This window comes from Cottoperca gobio, chromosome 16 (assembly GCF_900634415.1).
Source record: "Cottoperca gobio chromosome 16, fCotGob3.1, whole genome shotgun sequence".
In the NCBI taxonomy this organism is placed as follows: Eukaryota; Metazoa; Chordata; class Actinopteri; order Perciformes; family Bovichtidae; genus Cottoperca; species Cottoperca gobio.
The window spans coordinates 23,627,982-23,651,313 of NC_041370.1; the positions used below are offsets into that span (position 1 = coordinate 23,627,982).

Here is a 23,332-nt window from a genome sequence, read left to right on the forward strand (position 1 = left end):
GAAGCAGAGTGATTAGCCACAGGTGGATCAAATCATCGCAAACAAATCATAAAAGGCGGGAAAACACACAAAGACAGGAAGTAAAATGAGACATAACACAAGAGGAGTGTTCTTTACAAAGTAAACAGAAAAACTAAAAGCCACGACCATTACAGGAATAAAGGAATAAAAGCAAGGATGAAAGGAATCAAAGGAAGGAAGGAAAGAAGGAAGGAAGGAAGGGAGGGAGGGATGGAGGAAGGAAGGAAGGAAGGAAGTTATGATGGAGGGGAGCAAGGAAGGAAATGAGAAAGATATTGTGCATTTAAGGACGAAAGCATGAGATTTTCTCAAGTGTTTTCTTCCTTCCTTTCTTCCTCCTTACCTTACTTATTTCCTTATTCCCTTCCATCCTTTCTTTATTCCTTTCCTTTCTTCTTTTCATCATTCCTTCCTTCCTTCTTGTCATTGCTTCTTTCCTACCTTATTCCTTCCTTCCTTTTTTCCCTCCCTTGTAATTCCTTCACTGCATGGAAATTGGCATTTTCTCCAGTAAGCAGATCTGTAAATTGAAGTGGACTTTCAGGTGTTCACTGGAATTTGTAGTCAACACAGAAACAGATTTAATTTCTAACAAATGTTCAAAGCCTGAGAAGCTTGGCAGTTGACTCCCCCCTAGTTCAAGGGAGCTTATTATATGTAAATGAAATGCTGTGAGGTTTACAAATGTAAATCAGGATAGAAGTGGCATTTTGACTCACCGGTCCAGAGGTTACACCTTTTTCTAAAAGATACCTAATGCATTCTATATTGGATAGATACATTAGGCTAAGTGTAAGTATAGACTCAAATTCAATCTTGAATATGTTTGCCTTATCTAAGTAAGTGTGCTATGATGAATTACTTTGTATGCCACTGGCAATGATTTATAATATCATAAAAAGATACACAAAACAGTACAATTTAATTCACCAATTTATTTACTATTCTATGAAGCAGTAACTTCTTTTACAAATCAGTAGATACATACAGGCGTTCAAGGGCTCGTCATAGTCCGTTGCCCTTGACTGAGACACATGACTCGACGCTCAACAGGGAGCAATTTTGCAAAGTAGTTGTCTGTTCTCTGCAAGCTCCAAACTTCTACTGGTTTGCCACAACAATGTCTGTCCGGCTGGGGGTTGAAGCCAGGAAACTTTTGCAAGGATATATTTGTCTGCTGTACCTTTTGTCACTAAAAAAAAACTATTTACTACTTTAGAAGGAGATGGTTCTGTTCAAAGATGGGTTCCTCAAAACTGTTAGTGATCGCAAATGCTGATCTTTTTTCTTTAGATCCATCTATGGAATAAGTCACATTTAGATTAGTGCTGTCAAGTGATTAAAAAATATTAATCTAACTAATTACATGCTTTGTGATTAATTCATCTAAATTAATCGCATATATCAATATTTGCTGTGAGAAGCATTTCAAAATATTCAAATGGATTTTGGAAGATGAGTGAATCAATGAGTAGCATTATAAACTGGTCAACATGTCTTTTATTTCAATACTATTTCTCCAATATCTTGTATGCTACAATTATCTTAGACAACACAGACCAACAGTTTTACATAAAGTGCAATTTCAAATCTGGCATAACTTCTTTCATTGCACAATAAAAAATATCTCTAAAAGTTGTGTCATGTGACGCCATCTGTAAAGCCTCTATTAGCCCCCTGTGCTCTACCTCCTAGAGTCCATTGCAATACATTTCCTGATGGAGTTGTTAATGTGTCTCAGGTAGACCGACTCATTCTGCGTCTGAACGCATGATGGAGAGATGACGAGATATTTCAGCTTGAATTTCTCCAATGGTTCAAACTTTCTTTGCTGCAGGAATCTCACAGAGCGGAGCATCAACAGTTACATCCGGGACTTTATTAATGTAAACTTTCCATTCACTGGGCCATGTAACGTTTTCTCATCCGCTTCATCATGTTGACGAGGCTGCTGTGGCCGCACCGCGTCGGTGACGTAAAGAGTCAAGAGCACGATTAATCTGTGTTAATTGTTTTGTCGCTTAATTTTTTCTGTGATTAATTAATCGAAATTAGCGCCCTAATTTCACAGCCCTAGTTTAGATATGTCACTCTTCTGCATGTAATGGCAAAACAGTCAACCTCAGTGATACCATTTTCATGGTACATCTGTGATACATTGTCAACATTACATGTCTGTCAAGGTCATCCAAGATAATCCGGTAAAACAGAGACAGTGGCACCAATTAATAGTTTTCTAAGATAAATCTTTCAACTGACACCAAAACACTGTGCTTCACATGACACTCATCAGTTGTGTCATTGCGTCACAAAGTCCCAACCATTTGTTATCCCGAAATACTAGCAGCTGCATATTCACATATCCATGGCATACTAAACTGTTGTAATTGCCTTTGTTTTATTGTAGTTATTGAACTCTCGTAGTAATGCATTAAAAATGCTCAAATAAAAAAACACAGAAAGAAAGAACTGGTCAGTAGTCCGACTCTTTATAAAATGTAAATGCATGTTGGGGGTCATTGCAATGTGCCAAACAGGTAGACACATTTAAGTTAAATGAAATATGGTACACACACACACACACACACACACACACACACACACACACACACACATACACACACACACACACACACACACACACACACATACACCTTGAACTTTAGCATTCAATGAAACAGATAAACAGCTGTCTATCTAAAGATCAACAATACATCATCTACATATTGATTTAACTGATTCAACTATCAATATCAATTTGTTTTAAACCAGTTGGGACTGTGACTGAAATTTAGAATTTCAACGTTTGGCTGAGAAGTGAGTTTTTCTTATATTATTAGGGTAAACATCCCTATTAAGTCCACATACAATATAAGCCCACTTGCATCTTCTGAGTAAAAAAAACTATAAATTGCTGTTTCTTGTTGTTTTTATTCAATTAAGCTGCATAAATGGGACTTTTTATGGTAAGCAAATCAGGTCAATATTTAGTTATTGAAGCATATGTGCATAGGGAAAACTTTATATAGTAAAGAAAATCGCATTTTGAAATGATTCGTGCCTACACAGAAATTTGGCAAATGTATGATACATAAAATTATTTATTTATTTGTTTAAAAAACATTGTTAGTTTGTCCCGGCCTGTTACTGTGCTGCTGAAATCAACTGTTCAGATGTCGCACTCAATTATATCTCCTCAACCAGCTCGCTATTTAATGCATACAAACAACTGTATCGGTATTTTATCAAAACAATATAATAATCTACATAATATTGTCCTGGTCATTATGATAATCATCATAAATAGGCTCTGTGTGGGAAGGACATTTCCTCACGTCAAATATGATAACAATTATTTCTGCTGCAGTAAACTACATCAGCTTCCATCACTGCTCCACCTGGTGGATGGATAAACCACTGCTACTGATTTCCACCTACTGCGCCATAGGGGTGTTACGAGTGTTACTAACTTTTTCCGGCTTGGTCCAGAAATGTTCTATACTCAATTTGGTGACGATTGCTCAAATTTTGTAGTAGGAGTAGCAAAAAACTTATTTAGACACAATTTAAAATGGCAGAAAATCTTGTTACAAAAGTAACACGGCAAAATGTACAGTTTGTTTTTATGATAGCTCCACCATCGGGCCAAATTGCACAACATTCGACAATGCATGTTCTTTGGTCCCCGAGCAAAACACCTGACATACGCACGGTTCTCGAGATATAGAAAGGACATACCCAGATACAGACAGAAAGATTACTTGCTTTATATTTAGAAGGAAATGTGTCCATCATGGTGCCTTAATATCCCATTTCTATTGATTATGCCTAATATGTTTCTGTGTTGGAGGTGTTAAAGCATATTATTCAGCAGAACTGCCTAAAAGATTAATGCGATGGGAAACACTTTCAACAAGTGTTGAACCATAGAAATATACAATTTACTTGGTTTATCATATAAAAACTACATAATACATACATGAAGCTACTCAACAGGTTTTTATATTTTCTCAATAGGTCAACTGTTAAATTACTCCAGGATCAGTGTTACAGCCGGCTCAAAGTCTCTCTCTCTCTCTCTCTCTCTCTCTCTCTCTCTCTCTCTCTCTCTATATATATATATATATATATATATATAATCACACACACACACACACACACACACACACACACACACACACACACGGCCATCATTTGCTATCATAATAAATACACACACGCTTACTCGCTGGCATCTGTCTGCTGTTCTTTCCCCTCACCCTAGTACTGGTTGTACTTGTTCAAACATTCTGTCAAACCACCAATCTCGACATCTAAAGTATCAGTCTGAGAGCCAAAAATGACTTTCCCACTTACAGTGTTTGATGTGGTGTTTAGCCTCAAGCCAATATCACGCCGACCTTGACCTCATAGTTAGTAAGGATTTTGCAAAACCACAGAACAGTACAGCTGGGAGCACTGTTTCAAACATACCGATAGATTACGTCTGTTGGAAGAAATTCAATACACACGACATTTAGCATTAATGAAGTCTGTCACCAACTTTTTTCACACATTATTTCTGTAGTCTCAATTCAAATATAATTCAAATATTTTAAAAAAAGTCTTAATTTTACTTTATTTATTTATTAATGTTTGCTAAGCTTGTTCCTCTGATAATTTAAGATCCAGACATGTTTACCATGAACCAAATTATCCACAGAGGCCTCCTAAAAACTAATGTTTGCTCAGCCTCTTTGTCTTATAACTCGAGATCCAGATGTTCGATGACTATAATCCTTCATTTGGATAAAATATAATTAAAAATTACCGTTGTGTAAATGTAGCTTAAAACGTGATAAAAAGTCAACCATAACGCTTACATGTGCTGTAAAGGGATATGTCACAATTACAGGCAACCAAATCAAACGGAACATTACCTTGTTTACAATTATGGATATCTCCAGGTTTAAAAATTGTTGGAGACATTTGGAAATAAAGGTAAGTACACAACTCAACACAATATATGACATATTCGTTTTTAGACATATGTGACACATTAATGCGGAATGTTACATATTTATATCTTCTGAATCTCATCATGAGACCTGAATTCTATTTTGGGGACGGATCTTTTTTTTCCTATTAGTGTGTGATTTTGACAGTGTGTGGCTCATTTTATTCTTAGATTGTCAGCAAAATGAACTAATATATCAACCAGAGAAGATGAAGATGATTTCCTCAAGAAAGGGTCTGGAGTCTTCAAGCGTTCATCAGGGGATTACAGAGGGTTTCCAGCAAATAAGGTAATGGTATCTTATTCCTAATTAAACTATTTATATTTATATTAAACAAGTATTCTGGCCAAATTATAATAATTAACATTTATGAAATTGTGTTATTATAAATTAAATAAATCATTATATAAATTAATGAAAGTTTGACCTAATGTCCATCCATCCATCGTCTACCGCTTATCCAGGATCGGGTCGCGGGGGCAGCAGCTCAAGTAAGGAACCCCAATCTTCCCTCCTGCTCCGATTCTCCGGTCAATCTCTCGCTCCATTGTCCCCTCACTCGCGAACAAGACCCCGAGGTACTTGAACTCCTTCACTTGGGGTAATGGCTCATTCCCTACCCGGAGTAGGCAATCCACCGGTTTCCTGCTGAGAGCCATGGCCTCAGATTTGGAGGTGCTGATCCTCATCCCAACCGCTGCACACTCAGCTGCGAACCGATCCAGTGACTGTTGAAGGTCACAGACCGATGATGCCATAAGGACCACATCATCTGCAAAGAGCAGCGATGAGATCCTCAGGTCACCGAACTGCAACCCCTCTCCTCCACGACTATGCCTCGATATCCTATCCATGAAAATCACGAACAGGATTGGTGATAAAGCGCAGCCCTGTCGGAGGCCAACATTCACGGGAAACGAGTCCGACTTACTGCCGAGTATCCGGACACAACTCTCGCTTTGGGCGTACAGGGATTGGATGGCCCTCAAAAGTGACCCCCTCACCCCATACTCCCGCAGCACCTCCCACAGTATCACCCGGGGGACCCGGTCATACGCCTTCTCCAGATCCACAAAACACATGTAGACCGGATGGGCGTACTCCCAGGCCCCCTCCAGGATCCTTGCAAGAGTAAAGAGTTGGTCTGTTGTTCCACGACCAGGACGGAATTGACGCATTGTTCCTCTTCAATCAGAGGTTCGACTACCGGCCGAACCCTCCTTTCAAGTACCTTGGAGTAGACTTTACCAGGGAGGCTGAGAAGTGTGATACCCCTGTAGTTGGCACACACTCTCTGGTCCCCCTTTTTAAATAGGGGAACCACCACCCCGGTCTGCCAACCCCTAGGCACTGTCCCACACTTCCACGCAATGTTGACGAGGCGTGTCAACCAAGACAGCCCCTCAACACCCAAAGCCTTCAGCATTTCTGGACGGACCTCATCAACCCCTGCGGCTTTGCCACTGTGGAGTTATTTGACTACCTCAGTGACTTCCATCAGGGAAATTGACGATGATCCCCCATCAGCTTCCAGCTCTGCCTCAACCATAGAGGGCGTGTTAGTCGGATTCAGGAGTTCCTCAAAGTGCTCCTTCCAGCGGCCGATAACCTTCTCAGTTGAAGTCAGGAGGGTCCCACCCTTGCTGTACACAGCTTGGATGGTTCCTCGCTTCCCCCTCCTGAGGTGCCGGATGGTTTTCCAGAAGCACCTTGGTGCCGACCGAAAGTCCTTCTCCATAGCTTCTCCGAACTTCTCCCACACCCGTTGCTTTGCCTCTGACACGGCAGAATGCTGCCGCCCTTCTAGTCCTTCGATACCCTGCAACTGTTTCCGGAGTCATCCCGGATAACATAACCCGGAAGGACTCCTTCTTCAGTCGGACGGCTTCCCTGACCACCGGGGTCCACCACGGTTTTCGAGGGTTACCGCCCCTTGAGGCACCTAAGACCTTGAGACCACAGCTCATCACCGCAGCTTCAGCAATAGAGGTTTTGAACATCGCCCACTCAGGTTCAATGCCCCCAACCTCCACAGGGATGGCTGAAAAGCTCCGCCGGAGGTGTGAGTTAAAGATCCCCAGGACAGGGGCTTCCTCCAGACGTTCCCAGTTCACCCGCACTACCCATTTGGGTTCACCAGGTCTGTCCAGAGTCTTCCCCCACCCCTTGATCCAACTCACCACCAGATGGTGATCAGTCGACAGCTCCGCCCCTCTCTTCACCCGAGTGTCCAAAACATGCGGCCTCAGATCAGATGATACGATTACGAAATCGATCATTGACCTTTGGCCTAGGGTGCTCTGGTACCACGTGCACTTATGAGCATCCTTATGTTCGAACATGGTGTTTGTCCAACAACAAACGACCGTTCGGGTTAGATCAGGGAGGCCCTTCCTCCCAATCACGCCTCTCCAGGTGTCTCCATCGTTTCCCACATGTGCGTTGAAGTCTCCCAGCAAGTCTACGGAGTCCCCTACTGGAGCCCCCTGCAGGGCTCCATTCAGGGTCTCCAAGAAGGCCGAATACTCAGAACTGCGGTTTGGGGCATAGGCACAAACAACAGTCAGAGTTTTCCCCCCCATAACCCGAAGGCGTAGGGAGGCGACCCTCTCGTCCACCGGGATAAACTCCAACGTAGCGGCGCTCAGCCGGGGGCTAGTGAGTATCCCCACCCCGGCCCGACGCCTCACACCTTGGGCAACTCCGGAGAAGAATAGAGTCCAACCCCTATCCAGGAGTACGGTTCCAGAGCCAAGACTATGCGTGGAGGTAAGCCCCACCAGATCCAACTGGTAGCGATCCACCTCCCGCACTAGTTCCGGCTCCTTCCCCCACAGAGAGGTGACGTTCCACGTCCCCAGAGCCAGCCTCTGCTGCCCGGGTCTGGTCCGTCGAGGACACACAAACCTCTCCACCACGATAACGTGATGGTTCCCAGAGAGGTGACCTAATGTATATAGTATTATAGTAATTTCTTCAGGCAAATGATTTTTGTTGAGACTACCACTTGAGTTGATTGCAGTGTTTCCCCTACCATTGTCTCAATTCAAGGTGTTTTTTTATTTTTTCAAGATTTTTTTATTCACAACTCACTTTTCACATTGACAGGTGCTCTTTTATTAAATAAACTAAACACTTAGGCTATTGATCTAATTTATGTGCACGTTTCAGTTTGTACTGTTTACTTTGCGCATTCCCATTCTCTCCTTCGCTCCGTTTTGCAAAGGGTGGGGCTTCGCAACTGACGCACACGTGCGCACACACCTACACGTGCGCACACACCTACAGAGCAGGAAGAAAGGAGAGGAGAGAACTAAATAGAAGCTGCGCCACGCACGCCCGTCACACGGTGAGCACCCCTCCAAAGCAGTAAACCTACTGGATTGATTAGTTAATTATGTTGAAAGGTTATCAAATACTGTACATTGTCCACCATATTTACGTTTATGGAAAAACTAAATATTGGAGCGCTTTACAATATAATGTTATACAACACACTACAGACTCAAAGATTCCAATTTAGGAGTATTTCTTTATTATTAATTATTCAAATAATTACAAAAATCATTTAAAATGTCACAAATGCATTCAATACTGTAGTAGTCGGTCATATTGGACTGCACCACCAGTACAGTTCATCATCATGGTCACCCTCACATATCCCTCGCCCCCCAGGTTTGACCCATCAGAGCCATGGTTACTGTGTCAGTGTTAATATCTGTGTGTTGTTTACCCCCTTCATCACCTGTTCTGGCTTACGTAACACTTCCCTCTGGATCATGAGTTTACCCTGACTTTTCCCCTGTTGTGTAACAGCTGGCCTTCACCACGGTGATTGTAGAGTTGGGTGCTTAATACCATAAGTGTGATTAACTGTCACTGAGTGTAAATGTTCTTGGCCAGAGTTAACCCCCCGTATTACCTAATTCATACAGGACACAAAAACAATTCTGCGGTTTAAATAAAGTTTGTTTCCTGTATGTCTGTGTTGTCAGTGTTACAGGGATATACATATACATTTTGCGGGACATTCTGAGTCTTAGCTTTTTTAAAGGTTGTATGCATAGTGCAAAACCAAAATGTCTGGTATCATGGACATTATCACTTTGACCATTTTTGTTGTGGTATATATTTATTTTTCCTTGTTACTAGCTATGTTACTTAATCACAATATTAATGTATTGAATACCAAATCAAATATTAAGATTCAAATCAGATCCAAAAAGTGTAACACAAATAAATATCTCATTAAATTGATTTACAAGAGTTTAATTTAAATTAATTATATAAAGCCTTGTCTTGTGGTTTTGAGAATAAGCTTGATTTCTGTGTAATAAATGTACCTTTTGTAACAATTGAAATTGACAACACTGAAATTGAGCATACCTTGTGATGTCATGGTAAAATCTGCCTCACAGAAAGAAGACCGAGAAGCCTAAAGACCTGGAGATCAGGGCAACTCTAAACTGTCTGTAGGAACGTGTGTCTCTTTTTCACCTCATACCATCATCACTGAGTTGTGTGTAACAGAATAATATAAAATGTCAAATGTCGAATTAGTAGCTTTGTGTAGCTTTCCATTGCATTTAGAATGGAGCTGACTCATAATACAAGCATGTGTTTTACAAAGTGAGGTCACATGAGCACTATTTGCTGAATGAAGACTGTGAGATGCGGTTTAAAGCTCTAAAAAGCTAAACAAATATTACTAACGACCGCATACTGCCACACCGGATGAGCTCTCTAAATTTGGGACGGCTGTATTCCACAGCTGCATTCAGAGGAGTTTTTGAAGCGGGACAGGAGTCCTCGGCCAGTTATGACGTAATCATTTAGGAAATGTAGACAAACCCCCAAAATCTGAACAGGATGAGAAGGTGTAGTACATGCATGGATTTAATTGAACTGAACCAAACAGTTAACTGAGCTGTATTGAAATGAGTCTAGACTGTGAGTTACTGGAAAATTATATCCAATAGAATCTTTTCTGAACCATTTCAGACTGAAAGAATGAGATCCAAACAAAAAGAGAAAGAGGTGTATTGAGTGAAGTGAAGCACAGAAAGAGCGTAAGCAGTTTTATGTAAGTATGTAAGCAGTGGCCTACATGCCCGGTTCTTTTATGAGTCATCAGACACACCTACATCACGAGTCAGGCGGGGTGACTACTACAACATTCTGCAAGTGGTTTGACTGAAGCTTCACATACCAGCACAGTCTGCCCTATCAAGAGGAATGTCCCAGTACTTTCATGTGGTGTACTGCGTAGAAGTGAAAGCACAGGGAAATTGTCATACTGTCCTCTACATTCCTCAGATAACACAGGGAGCAAAGGACGGCTCGGAAAGGGCACAGCGAGATGATGGAGCGATCTCTCAGTGGTATAAGACCAGGTGACATTATCGCTCCTGACTGGCTCATGGGAGAGCCTTCTTATCTTCAAGTAGATCAACAATAATTAGGATACAAGTGGTGTGCCTGTGCCAAAGTCCACTTTTAATTGGCTAATTATTCAAACCACATTGCTAACATTGAAATGACCATTAAACATTAAACTCTAATGCTGAAGGATTGTTTTTCAAAGTTTTCCACGTAGTAACAACAAACTCTAATTCAGATGACCTTCCTCAAATGTCCTAAATATGTGGAAACTGTCAAGGTTTTAGTTTTCACAGGTTTATGCTACACATGCATGTCTGACCATCGAAAAGTGTCTGAAACCCCCTTTCTGATGGACAAATGTTTTTTGGCTGCATCCAAAATCCGTTTGTAAATTTCATACAGTCCAACAACCACGCAGTGAAGTGACATGTGTAATTAAGTGTAACTGTAATGCTGTGGTTTTATTAGCTACATTACAAATGCATTGCTTGAAAACAGCCAGCAGTGAAAATATCCCTCCTGAGCTACCCATATATCTTTACCGAGCCTGGACAGTTTTGACACCTCCCACTTCTGCATTTCCAATGTGTTTGCTTGTTGTTTTTGCACAATAAGCAGCCAAGACGAACACACATTAGTCTGTTGCCACAAAGAAAACAGCACGCCTGTTTTCTTCATCTCAAAGGATTCGCCAAGAGCTAAGTAGCCTTTCAATTCATGAACTGAACCTCCACTGAGCAAAGTATTTTATTTAGTATACATTAACTTTACTTTTCTAAGTAAGAACTGCTATACTGTTGTAAATGTATGAACATGTGTTGATATGGTTTTATTCACTGAACTGTATTGTGTAATCTGTTGTATTGAGCTAATGTGTAACATTAGGTTGTTTCACCAGGTGATGTATTGTAGACACAGATAGAGTCACATGCACACTAACCTTAACCTTAATCTTCTTAACCCGGCACCATTGTCATGCATGTTACGATCTCATAATATTTTTTTATTTTGCCCTCTCCAACAGCGACACACACAGAGATAAGACTCAAATTTCCTGCTTTATATGTCCTCTTTGTTTTCTACACATGTTTGTGCACGTGTACGCAGAGCACGTAGAGACAGTCACAGGATCGCGGACACATTCTTTTCGGCGTATCCCCAACAGGCACACACACACACACACACACACACACACACACACACACACACACACACACACACACACAGACACACACTCTTATTTGTGTACATATTCCCTTGTGATTGTTTAGTAATAGATATTGTGTGTTTTGACATTTATTATCTTATTAATAATTGCTTTTTATGTTTAATGTTTTAAAGAGTCAAAGAATTCCAAAATCCTTCAACCTTTACTTGCTATTGATATGGTCATTTTGTTTATAGTTATTTCATTTTTTTGAAGGCTTTTGTAGATCTTTATAGAAATCCAATTGTTTTGTATGCTGTATTTGTTCGTCTTATGCACACAAGCACACACAGTCCTCATGCAGGAAGCAATGCAAGAACAAATGTCCTCTTATTTTTGTTTTTATCCACAATTTGTTCTTATTTTGTTAGTACCCATTGATTCCTGGGATTCACCAATGTTTTCTTGTTGTTGCTCTTCTCTTAAGTAAGAGAACATTTTACGAGGTTGAGAGCACTCTTACCCCGATAACAACAAAGCATCTCATTTTCATAATCTACAAATTGTTTATGTTTTGTTTATATTGTTTAGCTTCTGATTGGCTTACATACTTCTTAGATTCTTTTTGGTTTTCCTGTAACGCCAGTACTGATTCTCTGGAAGATCTCATGTTAACTTTGCTTATTTAACAGTACCTCAATTTTACTACTGCTGAAGTTCTTCTTCTTCTTCTTCCAGACTTTTTTGATGGCATCACTCCAAATCTTGGGCATGTGCTAGAGTTTTTCACACGGCACAACACCTGCCTTTATATAGTGTGAATGGGGTGTTACCAATGCTAAAGAGCATTTAGTGCAACTGAGGTGGAATTCACTTATTTATTATCTAAACAGAAAATTAAGAGAAAATATAAGAGACATTTTAGAGAATGGTGCTGCATGAGGCCTTGAGCTATACCAGCCCTGTAACAAAGCTGCCTTGCAGGAAATCCTTAACCAGACACATTCCAGCAGCCTACTCACATCGCCCAAGCTTAAACCCACATATTCAGATATTAAAATGATTAAGAAAGCTCCATGGCTTAATTTACAAATCCGCAAACTAAAACAAAAGTCGAGAAATCTTGAAAGTAAATGGCGTTCCACTAAATTGGAAGAATCTCGTTTAGTCTGGTTAGATCATCTTAAAACGTATAAGAAGGCTCTCCGTAATGCCAGAGCAGCTTATTACTCTTCCTTAATAGAAGAAAATAAGAACAACCCCAGGTTTCTTTTCAGCACTGTAGGCTGACAGAAAGTCACAGCTCTACAGAGCCTACTGTTCCTATATCTCTCAGTAGTGACGACTTCATGAGCTTCTTTAATGATAAAATGATAATTATTAGAGACAAAATGAATGTCCTTCTGACCTCAATTGGTAATGACTTAATTTCAACTGTTGGAATTTTAAAAACATCTGTAACTCCTGAAATATATCTAGACTCGTTTACTCCAATCAACCTTAACCAACTAACTTCAACAATCTCGTCGTCTAAGCCATCAACCTGTCTTTTAGACCCGATTCCAACAAAACTGTTTAAAGAAGTTTTACCCTTAATTAACACCTCGTTATTAAATATGATCAACCTGTCTCTATTATCTGGCTACGTACCAAAATCCTTTAAAGTAGCTGTAATAAAACCACTTCTTAAAAAGCCTAGTCTTGATCCAGAGGTTTTAGCCAACTATAGGCCGATATCTAACCTTCCCTTTCTCGCTAAGATACTTGAGAAAGCAGTCGCAAAACAGTTGTGTGACTTTTTACATAATAATAGTTTATTTGAGGTTTTTCAATCTGGATTTAGAGTTCATCATAGCACAGAGACGGCACTGGTGAAAGTTACCAATGACCTTCTATTGGCATCAGACAAAGGACTTGTCTCTGTTCTTGTCTTGTTAGACCTCAGTGCTGCTTTCGACACTGTTGATCATGACATTCTACTACAGAGACTGGAACATTGTGTTGGCATAAAAGGAACCGCACTAAGCTGGTTCAAGTCCTATTTATCTGAGCGATCTCAATTTGTACTTGTTAACGATAAATCCTCCATGACAGCCAAAGTCAGTCTTGGAGTTCCGCAGGGTTCTGTACTTGGACCGATTCTATTCACCTTATATATGCTTCCTTTGGGCAATATTATAAGGAACCACTCTATAAACTTTCATTGTTATGCGGATGATACCCAATTATATCTATCAATTAAACCAGATGAAACCAATCAATTGGCTAAACTTCAAGCATGCCTTAAGGACATAAAAAGTTGGATGTCTAGCAACTTTTTGATGTTAAACACAGACAAAATTGAAGTTATTATACTATTAGGCCCTAAACGCCTCCGAAACGCATTTTCTAATGACATAGAAGCTCTGGATGGCATTAACTTGGCCTCCAGCACCACTGTAAGGAATCTTGGCGTCATCTTTGATCAAGATCTGTCGTTTAACTCCCACATAAAACAAATCTCAAGGACTGCCTTCTTTCATCTACGTAACATTGCAAAAATAAGACACATCCTGTCTCAAAATGATGCAGAAAAACTAGTCCATGCATTTGTTACTTCAAGGCTGGATTACTGCAACTCATTGTTATCAGGTTGTCCCAAAAAGTCGCTAAAGACTCTTCAGTTGATCCAAAATGCAGCGGCACGTGTATTGACAAGAACAAGGAAACGGGATCATATTACTCCTGTATTAGCTGCACTGCACTGGCTCCCGGTAAAATACAGAATAGAATTCAAAATCCTTCTCCTGACTTACAAATCAATTAATGGTCAGGCTCCGGCATATCTTAAAGATCTCATAGTACCTTATAAACCAACTAGAGCATTACTCTCCCAGACTGCAGGGTTACTTGTGGTTCCTAGAGTCTCTAAGAGTACAATGGGAGCCAGAGCCTTCAGCTATCAAGCACCTCTCCAGTGGAACCAGCTTCCAGTTTGTGTTCGGGAGACAGACACACTCTCCACATTTAAGAGTAGGCTAAAGACTTTCCTTTTTGATAAAGCTTACAGTTAGGGCTGGTTCAGGTTTGCCCTGGATCAGCCCCTAGTTATGCTGCTATAGGCTTAGACTGCCGGGGGACACCTCCCTGCTCTCTTCCTGCTCTTCCTCTATCCTCCCCTCCCTCTCTCTTCTTCTCCCTCTCTATCTGTATGCATTTATGTAAATGTATGTTACTAACTCACCATCCGGGGTATCATCCCCGGAGTGTCTGTCTCTCATGTGGCAGGTTGCCACTGATAAAGTTTACGTCAGGATCATGAATCGTGACAGCGCCTGCTGACTTGGTCCTGCTGGACACCGGGAAGCCTTTTTGACATTTTCCTGGATTCATCCATACTTTCTATTTCTTTTTTTTTCCAACAAACATAATTTCTGTCAAATGTTGTATTTGTACTATGTTGTTTATCCTGTACACACGACATCTATTGCACGTCTGTCCGTCCTGGGAGAGGGATCCCTCCTCAGTTGCTCTCCCTGAGGTTTCTTCCATTTTTCTCCCTTTAATTTTGGGGTTTCTTTTATGAAGTTTTTCCTTGTGCGATGCGAGGGTCTAAGGACAGAGGATGTCGTAACCTGTACAGTCTGTAAAGCACACTGAGACAAATGTATAATTTGTGATATTGGGCTATACAAATAAAATTTGATTTGATTATGTTTGATAAAGAAAACATACTATAACTCTAAAAAGCATTATTTCTCCACTTATAAAACTGTTTTTCTACAGTATGCTCTGTGTCACCACTCCTTTGCTGCACTGACACTTTTCCAACACGCTCCTATTTGTATCTGTCAGTTCTTTTCAGTGGAAATCCCCCAGGAAGGAAGCTTGACAACATTGTTACCTGATGCTGGGAATTCTCTGACAGGTTAAGTCTTGAATATCTTCTGAGTTTTTCCTCAGGTATTTCTAGACTTACAACATCTTAGAAACTCATATCCACATAATTCACTTGTATTTACAGTTGACTATGACTAAATGTATACAGAAGTAATGGCCTCATTATGGTAGGGTGGATAGTTATAGTCCCCTGAGGATAAATGACACACAGGGATTTTGTGATTTTTTAATGACATTTAGAAAAATAATTTTTTGATCTCTGCCTTGCATGCATTCAATGGGACAGATATGTTAAAGATACTAGCACTCAAAAACAAATCAGCTTTTGTATATCAGTCCAACTTTTCAAGGGTGGGACATTTCAAACTTCACATTGTACCCCACAAACAAAGAAAAACTGCCCACCAAATGCAAAAAAGAGGCAACTTACCAATGAATGATGAATACATTAAGAAGTAAGGGAAATTGTTTGTTATTTTACTGAAAAAGGTGAAATTAAGAGAGTAAACAGAGACAATATATTTAGAGGTTAACCAAGGCCAAACAACAAACACAATAATCTATCTCCTCAAAAAGTGCTGAGTAACTCTTGGTGAAACAGACAGAAATGCATTTAGTAAACCTGACTCTTTAGGATAAAGGATAACAGGAGAAAACAGTCCAAAAGGAAATGGCAGCTCACCTTGGGGCGTATGACTCAGGAGGTAGAGCAGTCAAAAAATGTTTAATTGTGCTTGGGCAAGATACTGAACCCCCAAATTGCTCCTGATGGCATAGCCATATGTTTGTTTGAGTGCGTTTGAATGTTTATCGCTCCTCATGAGCAGGTGGCACATTTGATGGCAGCATCTGCCACCAGTGAATGAATGTGTGTGTAAATGGGTGAATGCCGATATGTGGTGTCAAAGTAGTCACAAGCGCTGTATAAATGCATTCCATGTACCCCTGCAGCTTCACTGCTATTTACAAAATGTGGATTATTCTATTTACAACATTTACACATATACTTAACCAACTAGGGCCCTGGGCTTAACAATTTCTCAAAGATCTGACCTAAAAAGCAACAACAGAAGGGTTTTGTGGCCGAGGACAGAGCCGAGGTACTGCTCTCAGATTGCTGCCCCTAGACTGCTGGAAACCTGAGCATTTTAAGAGGCAGGGAGGTTGGAAAAGGACACAGTCCGCAGTGGATACTCCCCAAGCCGCACCCACAAATCCAGCCAGTCAGAGGTTGGCACTCAAAGATCTTCGCAAAAATAGAGCACACACTCCTACACAAACATAGCCACACAAAACGCAGATCAAAATGAGACAATGGTCAGGGCAGTAAATATTTCTACATTGTTCTGTCTGATTGTTAATAAAACTCATCATCTCATTTTTGGATCTTGTATTTGGTGTGGATTCTGCACTAATGACCACACACTTTTCCCACTTCACTTATTGACGGCTTGAAAGCAACCTTGTCAAAAACACTGCAGTATATAATTTAATACCAATGCCTCTACTCACCTCTCCACTTAGACAGTTGGCCCTGGACGCCTTCATCTAACTCAAAAGAGTGCCGAACCTGAACCCCGCATCCTTATGGATTAGAGGGGTTTAAAGAACACAACATGACGTCACACAAATGGACCATTTGAGTGATACGCTCAGGCAGGAAGTCCAGATGTCTTTCTCCTTAGTCACGTCTCCCGGCTCGTCCTGGTGTATAATCCAGTGTGTTCTTGATCTGCCTTCTCCGCCCAGTTGGACGTACCCATAGTACCCAGTCCAGGTATCCAGGAGGCATCCTCATAAGATTACACCTCAACTGGCTACTTTCAGTGTAAAGGAGCAACTTCTACTTCAAGCTCCTTCAACATGCCAAGTCCAACTGGACTACTTCAGACTCTGATCTTCGGCATTCCAAACTTCTGACTAGTTTCTGCACTGGCACTGAATGTTGGAAATTAATTTAGTCAGGCTCCTCCAGTCCTCATGTCGAAATGTCCAAACTGGACCAGACCATTGGAGGGTGAATATTGTCATGTGTTGTAAAAGCGCTAGCTGGATCTAAATGTAAGTGCTTTTACTGATGCAGAGCTGAGTTAAGTACATGTTGTTCTTCTAAAATAAGTCTCCAACAAAAGGCACATAGTGTATCTGCACTGTTGGTCATAATTAACCAACAAGCTTCTTTTTTTGACACAGTTTAGAGTTCTTAAAGGACAGAAGACCAATTTCCTTAAAGGAGAGACAGCTGTTATGGGACAGAGGTCATGTAAAAAAAGAGGTCCATCAGGTTTTACTTCACATAATAATAATAATAATAATAATAATAATAATAATAATAATAATAATAATAATAATAATAATAATAATAATAATAGTAATAATAATAATAATAATAATAATAATAATAATAATAATAAATTGAATTTATATACCGCTTTTCGGGACCTCAAAGCCGCTTTACAATAGTAGGGGAAGTGGGGGGAGGGGTTAGGACGAGGGAAGAAAGGGAAAGAGAAAAGGAAAAATAAATAAATAAATAAAAATAAAAATAATAATAATAATACGGTTAACAGGGGGCTAGCAAATGATACTTGAGAAGATGTGCATCTTGAGGCGGGACTGAAATATGGAGAGGGACTGAGAGTCACGGATGTCTTGGGGGAGGGAGTTCCAGAGCCTGGGTGCTGCCCTGGAGAAGGCTCTGTCTCCAAAGCTGCGCAGCTTGGATTTGGGGGTGGAAAGGAGACCAGCTGAGGTGGATCTGAGGGACCGTGGGTTGGTAGGGGGAGATGAGGTCAGTGAGATAGGAGGGGGCTAGGTAGTGGAGGGCTTTGTAAGTGAGGACCAGGAGTTTGTAGTTGATTCGGAGGGAGACAGGCAGCCAGTGGAGTTCTTTGAGGACTGGGGTGATGTGGTGCTAAGATTTGGTGTGTGTGAGGAGTCGATTGTGGATTTGGAGCCGATGAGGAGGAGTTCAGTTTTGCTGCTGTTAAGTTTGAGGAAGTTGTGTTGCATCGAGTTTTTTATTTCTGTGAGACATGTGTGAGAGGGGTGGGTTATGGGGGGATTTGGTGCTGAGGTAGATCTGAGTGTCGTCGGCATAGCAGTGGAAGTCCAGGTTGAAGTGGCGGAGTATCTGACCGAGGGAGAGGATGTAGATTGTGAAAAGGAGGGGGCAGAGTACTGAACCTTGGGGGATGCCTTGGGTGACTGGCGCTGTGGCAGAGGAGTGGTTGTGATGGGAAATGAAGTGGGATCTGTCGGACAGGTAGGACTGGAGCCACCTTAGTGCAGTACCCTCGATACCGATGTCCTTGAGTCTGGAGAGCAGGATGTTATGGCTCACGGTATCAAAGGCTGCACTCAGGTCAAGAAGGATTAGGATGTTGAGTGAATCGGTATCAGCAGAGGTGATGAGGTCGTTGAGGACCTCGAGTAATGCCGTTTCTGTGCTGTGGAAGGGGCGAAAACCAGACTGGAGGGGTTCAAAAAGGTGATTGGCATGGAGGTGGGAATGGAGTTGTTTGGCAACAATGCGTTCCAATGTTTTTGACAGGAAAGGGAGGTTTGAGATTGGGCGGTAGTTTTTGACTGTGGAGAAGATGGTTCTGGGGTTCCGGGAGGGGTAATTGAAGATGGTCGAGAGGTAAGCAGACTTGTCAGCGGTGAGGGAATCTTTGTAGGCGGTGAGGTGGAGTTTGTAGGCTTCTTGATGGACTGTAAGGGAGGTTTGTTTGGCGAGATGTTCAAGTTTGCGGCCAGTCTGTTTCATTTTGCGGAGTGTGGGTGTGAACCAGGGTGAGGAGGTGTTGAAAGAGACAGTTTTCCTTTTGAGGAGGGCTAGAGTGTTGAGGGAGGTAGACAGGATGGAGAAAGGAGGTTCGTAATATTGTCGGGTGAGGTGATGGTTGTGTCCATGTGGAGAGTAGAGGAAAGCAGGCCAGAGAGATGGTGGAGATCGATGGCATGGAGATTACGGAAGGTGATTTCTCTGAGGGGGCGAGTGTGGGGGGTGGGGGAAGCAATGGTAAGTTGTATGAGTTTGTTGTCTGAGAGGGGAAAGGAGCATGGGTAGAGGTCGAGTACTGGGAGGTTTGTTGAGCAGACAAGGTCGATGATGTGTCCTTTGTCGTGGGTGGGGAAGATGACACGTTGAGTGATAGAAAAATTGTCCAGTAGAGTAAAGAATTCAGCTGAGAGTTTGCAGGTGGGGGAGTCCATGTGGATGTTAAGGTCACCGAGCAGTAACAGGCATGGGGAGATGGATGAGGCTAGTGTGAGGAGTTCAGTAAAATCAGAGAGGAAGGAGGGATGAGTTTTAGGAGGCCAGTAAATGAGAATAACTGTCATTGAGGAGAGGGCTTTGAAGGCAAGGAACTCAAAGCTGAGTCCCCCTTTAACTCCTACTGGCCTCCGTATATCACCCTACACTTTACTGTTTGTGCACCCTGCATTTTATTGGTCCTCCTACTGGAAGTTTCCCTAAGAGGCCCAGGGGCATACTAGGTCAAGAAATGAAGTGGCTAAGCTCCTCATAATTCTCAGGCTTCTCAGCACTGCAAGAGGTCGACTTGTGCAATCCCAGTTTTTCAAAAAAGAGTGAGTAGGAGGGAAGGGCTTCAGAGAGCGTCGATTGCTTTCATCTTGCTCTGGTCGTGTATTGTATCATGTGTGTGTTTATGTAAGCATGTACACATAAGTGGTTGCATACAGCATATGTGTGTATGTGCACACAACCGAGACTAATATAGCTTATCTACCACAATGCAGGCACATTTGCCCCCGGATCTCATTAGTTTAACTCCCAGCCTCCATAGTCTGCCAATTCTAACACACACACATAAGCAAGACACACACAAACACTAACAATAACATTAAGGCCATATGGATGTTCGGAATGTAGTTGTTCACAGAGCTATACCGTCTCGGCGTGTGAATATAAGATGCGGTGCGAGTTGAAGCCCTCAGCTTGCCAGAGGTTTGCATGAGCTTAGTATTATCTCAGTTCCTTCAGCATCCCTTCACTTATCTCAAACGAGCACATCACACTCTCAAACCGTCACCCAGCCAGGCTCACATGCACACTGAAAGTGTTTTTTATTTTCTTTCGGCCTGTGCTGCCTTTCATACTGCATCACATTCCTATTGCAGTTACATTTGCTTTACAAAAATGTGTCATCTTAATTAGGTTTTTCCATCTGCATGGCTAGCCCAGTATACATAGTAATTTATGTATCACAAGATTTATCCAACAGACAAATAAAATATGAATCTAAATTTAGACTTAAACCAAAAAAGGTTTGTTTTGACATCATAGTCAAAGCTCAAAATGTACATAATTCTTCTGCTGATATTACAACTCAAAAAGATGATAATTTGCAAATGGAACGGCAGTAGCCATCAGTGTCTCTTCATTTATACAGTATAGACTGAATCACTGTGACTTTGCACTAAAAACAATCACTTCCTGGTAGACAACTGGCAGTTGATGAGATATGTGAAATTGGCAAACTTGCTTATTTCCGTTGTCATTTCCAGGCATAGAGCTCTGTAGTTAAACACAGTGTTTCATCCTGTTTCTACACCGTGTTGCTTTGTTAGCGTCTTTGATAAACCAAATCTAACAATAATCAACTCAACCTGTCACTTTCTGACTCCAACCTAAGGAGACATCAACTATGCGTTTCAGATTAATCTCTCTGTTCAGTTAAAAGTATATCAGTATATCTGTATATATATATATACTGTATCTGAGTTGTTCCTCGCCACGTTTGCTCAGTGCCGTTACATTGTATGTATGACGCAGGATGTCCTTGAAAACAAACATTGTGATTGGTTCTATATACTTGTGGCTGATGTATCAATCAAAAGTAACAACTTGTTCCACTACCGGTTCATATCCGCCTGCTCACACAGTAACAAGATTCATTTGTGGACTCATAACAGTCTGTGTGTGCGGTCCCTCAGTAATGTCGTCCATGACATGACGGCAGACGCTGAATGTGTTTGCCCTTCAGGGTTCAGTAAGCGGGGGGACTTCAGTGCAGTGATGTCATGCTCATACTCTTTGTTGAAGATGCAGCGCTGTTCCTGCTTCACTTCTCTCATGGGATATATATTTTCATCCCATGTTCATTAATAATCACAGCCCAGTGACCTTTCATCTTCTGATTGGCCAAAGACCAAAGCTACAACTGAGCTGTTCTCTCAAATTACAAAATATATTTCTTACTTCACTCTACTGGTATCCATCCATGCAGATAGCTTTAGAGATAGATTTAAGATGTCTGCCTCCAACCTAATACAACCAAGGAAAAATATGGTACTCAGAACATTGAAAATATAAGAGCAACATAGTTTATTGTATAGTACAGATAGATAGACAGGAAAGGGAGAGAAGAGGGCACCTACAAAGGGCCACTTTACCAAGTGAGCTACAGGGCTGCCTTGACATCTATTCTTAGATATAAAGTAGTTATATTGAAAATATTAGGGTTGTGTAATTATCTAATTAAGAAATGGGGACTGTTTCTGGAATAACCCTTTTTTAAATATAGATTTGCAGGCCCATGTTTCCTGATCTAGGCAGCACACAAACAACTGACTTCTTATTTAGATATTCAAATGTGTGTGCACAAGCGCTGAAAAAGTTAATTCTTCATGATGTGTGCATTTTAATGTTCAAATGTCCCACATTTATATTGTCATTTAATTGGTGGATCCTTTGAAGGTGTAGCCTACAGAGGACAAAACTCTACGAATCAGCAGAAAGCAGAAATAAAGGACACAGTATTCATAGTGGCATTTGTATATGACCCTACTGTACTCGTTAAAGACTGCTTTGGGTGGAGGGGGTGCTTCACTGAACATGACCTGCAGGAATCAGCAGGCCTAACATCAACAGCCTAATGTGCACACATTGGGATCAGCTGGACCCACGTGTTGCTCAATGACTTGGCAGTCAACTCAACATTGTTTGTCTGAAAACAGTTGTTAGATTTGTCGCTTCTTGCCAGGGTGTAAGAACAGTTGCTGAATCTAGTGTCAAAGTCAACAGTGATAAGAAATATGTGTACATACATACATTAAAAGTAAAAGTTATTATTAAATCAGTATGGGATAAACCTTTGATTTGTTACAGCAATGATATCAATTGCAACACAAATTACATTTAATGTTAGTTATGTGTGTGCTTATCTTCAATAATTCCCACATTGTCAAGACATCATCTAAGGAAATATAGAGCTTGGGTTACAAATAGGAAAGTCAATGAAACATCCTTCAACTGTCCCATTCAATATAGTTCATACAGTTAAATTTCTTATGACCCAGTAACCCAGTAAATAGCTGTTTTTATGGAAGGAAAATGAGCAGCTATCTCCAAAGTCTGCAGTCCCAAGCTGCAGCAAGACAGTTTCCCAAGCGTTGACTTTCCACTTAAATCATTACTTAGGAAAATCTGAGGCAGGTTACACCACACAGACAGGAGGGAGTGGAAAATGCTGTCTGTAATCTCTGTCCCTCCTCCTCCTCCTCCTCAATGTAATAGTGCAAACGCACACACACACACACACACACACACACACACACACACACACACACACACACACACACACACACACACACACACACACACACACATTCCTATTTCCCTATTCTGTGTTCCTCATTCCATCATTCAGTCCATTCATGAACTCTGACTGATTTATGTGACAGCTTTTGCGTGAAGGAAACAGAGTGACTGTGTCAACAGTGATGGGGCTGAATATTTTAAGATGACTTTCCGCTTGCCAGGGGTGGAATGAGTAAACTAGAAACCAAAATATCCATCTTAGTATTTACTGAGAAGTCAAACTCGGGGCTTTCAAATCTCCTTCAACAAATATTAAAGCTGATGTCTGATGATGTT

The 23,332-nt window shown here is 41.1% G+C and overlaps 1 protein-coding gene across 2 annotated transcripts in view; it reads right to left on the bottom strand.

Moving 5' to 3' along the window:
* Positions 1-23,332, bottom strand: part of vegfaa (vascular endothelial growth factor Aa) — a 48,779-nt gene that overhangs the window by 9,229 nt on the left and 16,218 nt on the right. The window contains exon 7 of one of the 2 annotated variants that reach the window (XR_003833755.1): positions 463-541. The exons of the other annotated variant lie outside the window; for it this stretch is intronic. The gene's annotated coding sequence lies outside the window, so the exon portion shown is untranslated. The remainder of the gene's footprint in view (positions 1-462; positions 542-23,332) is intronic. 2 annotated transcript variants of the gene reach the window in all.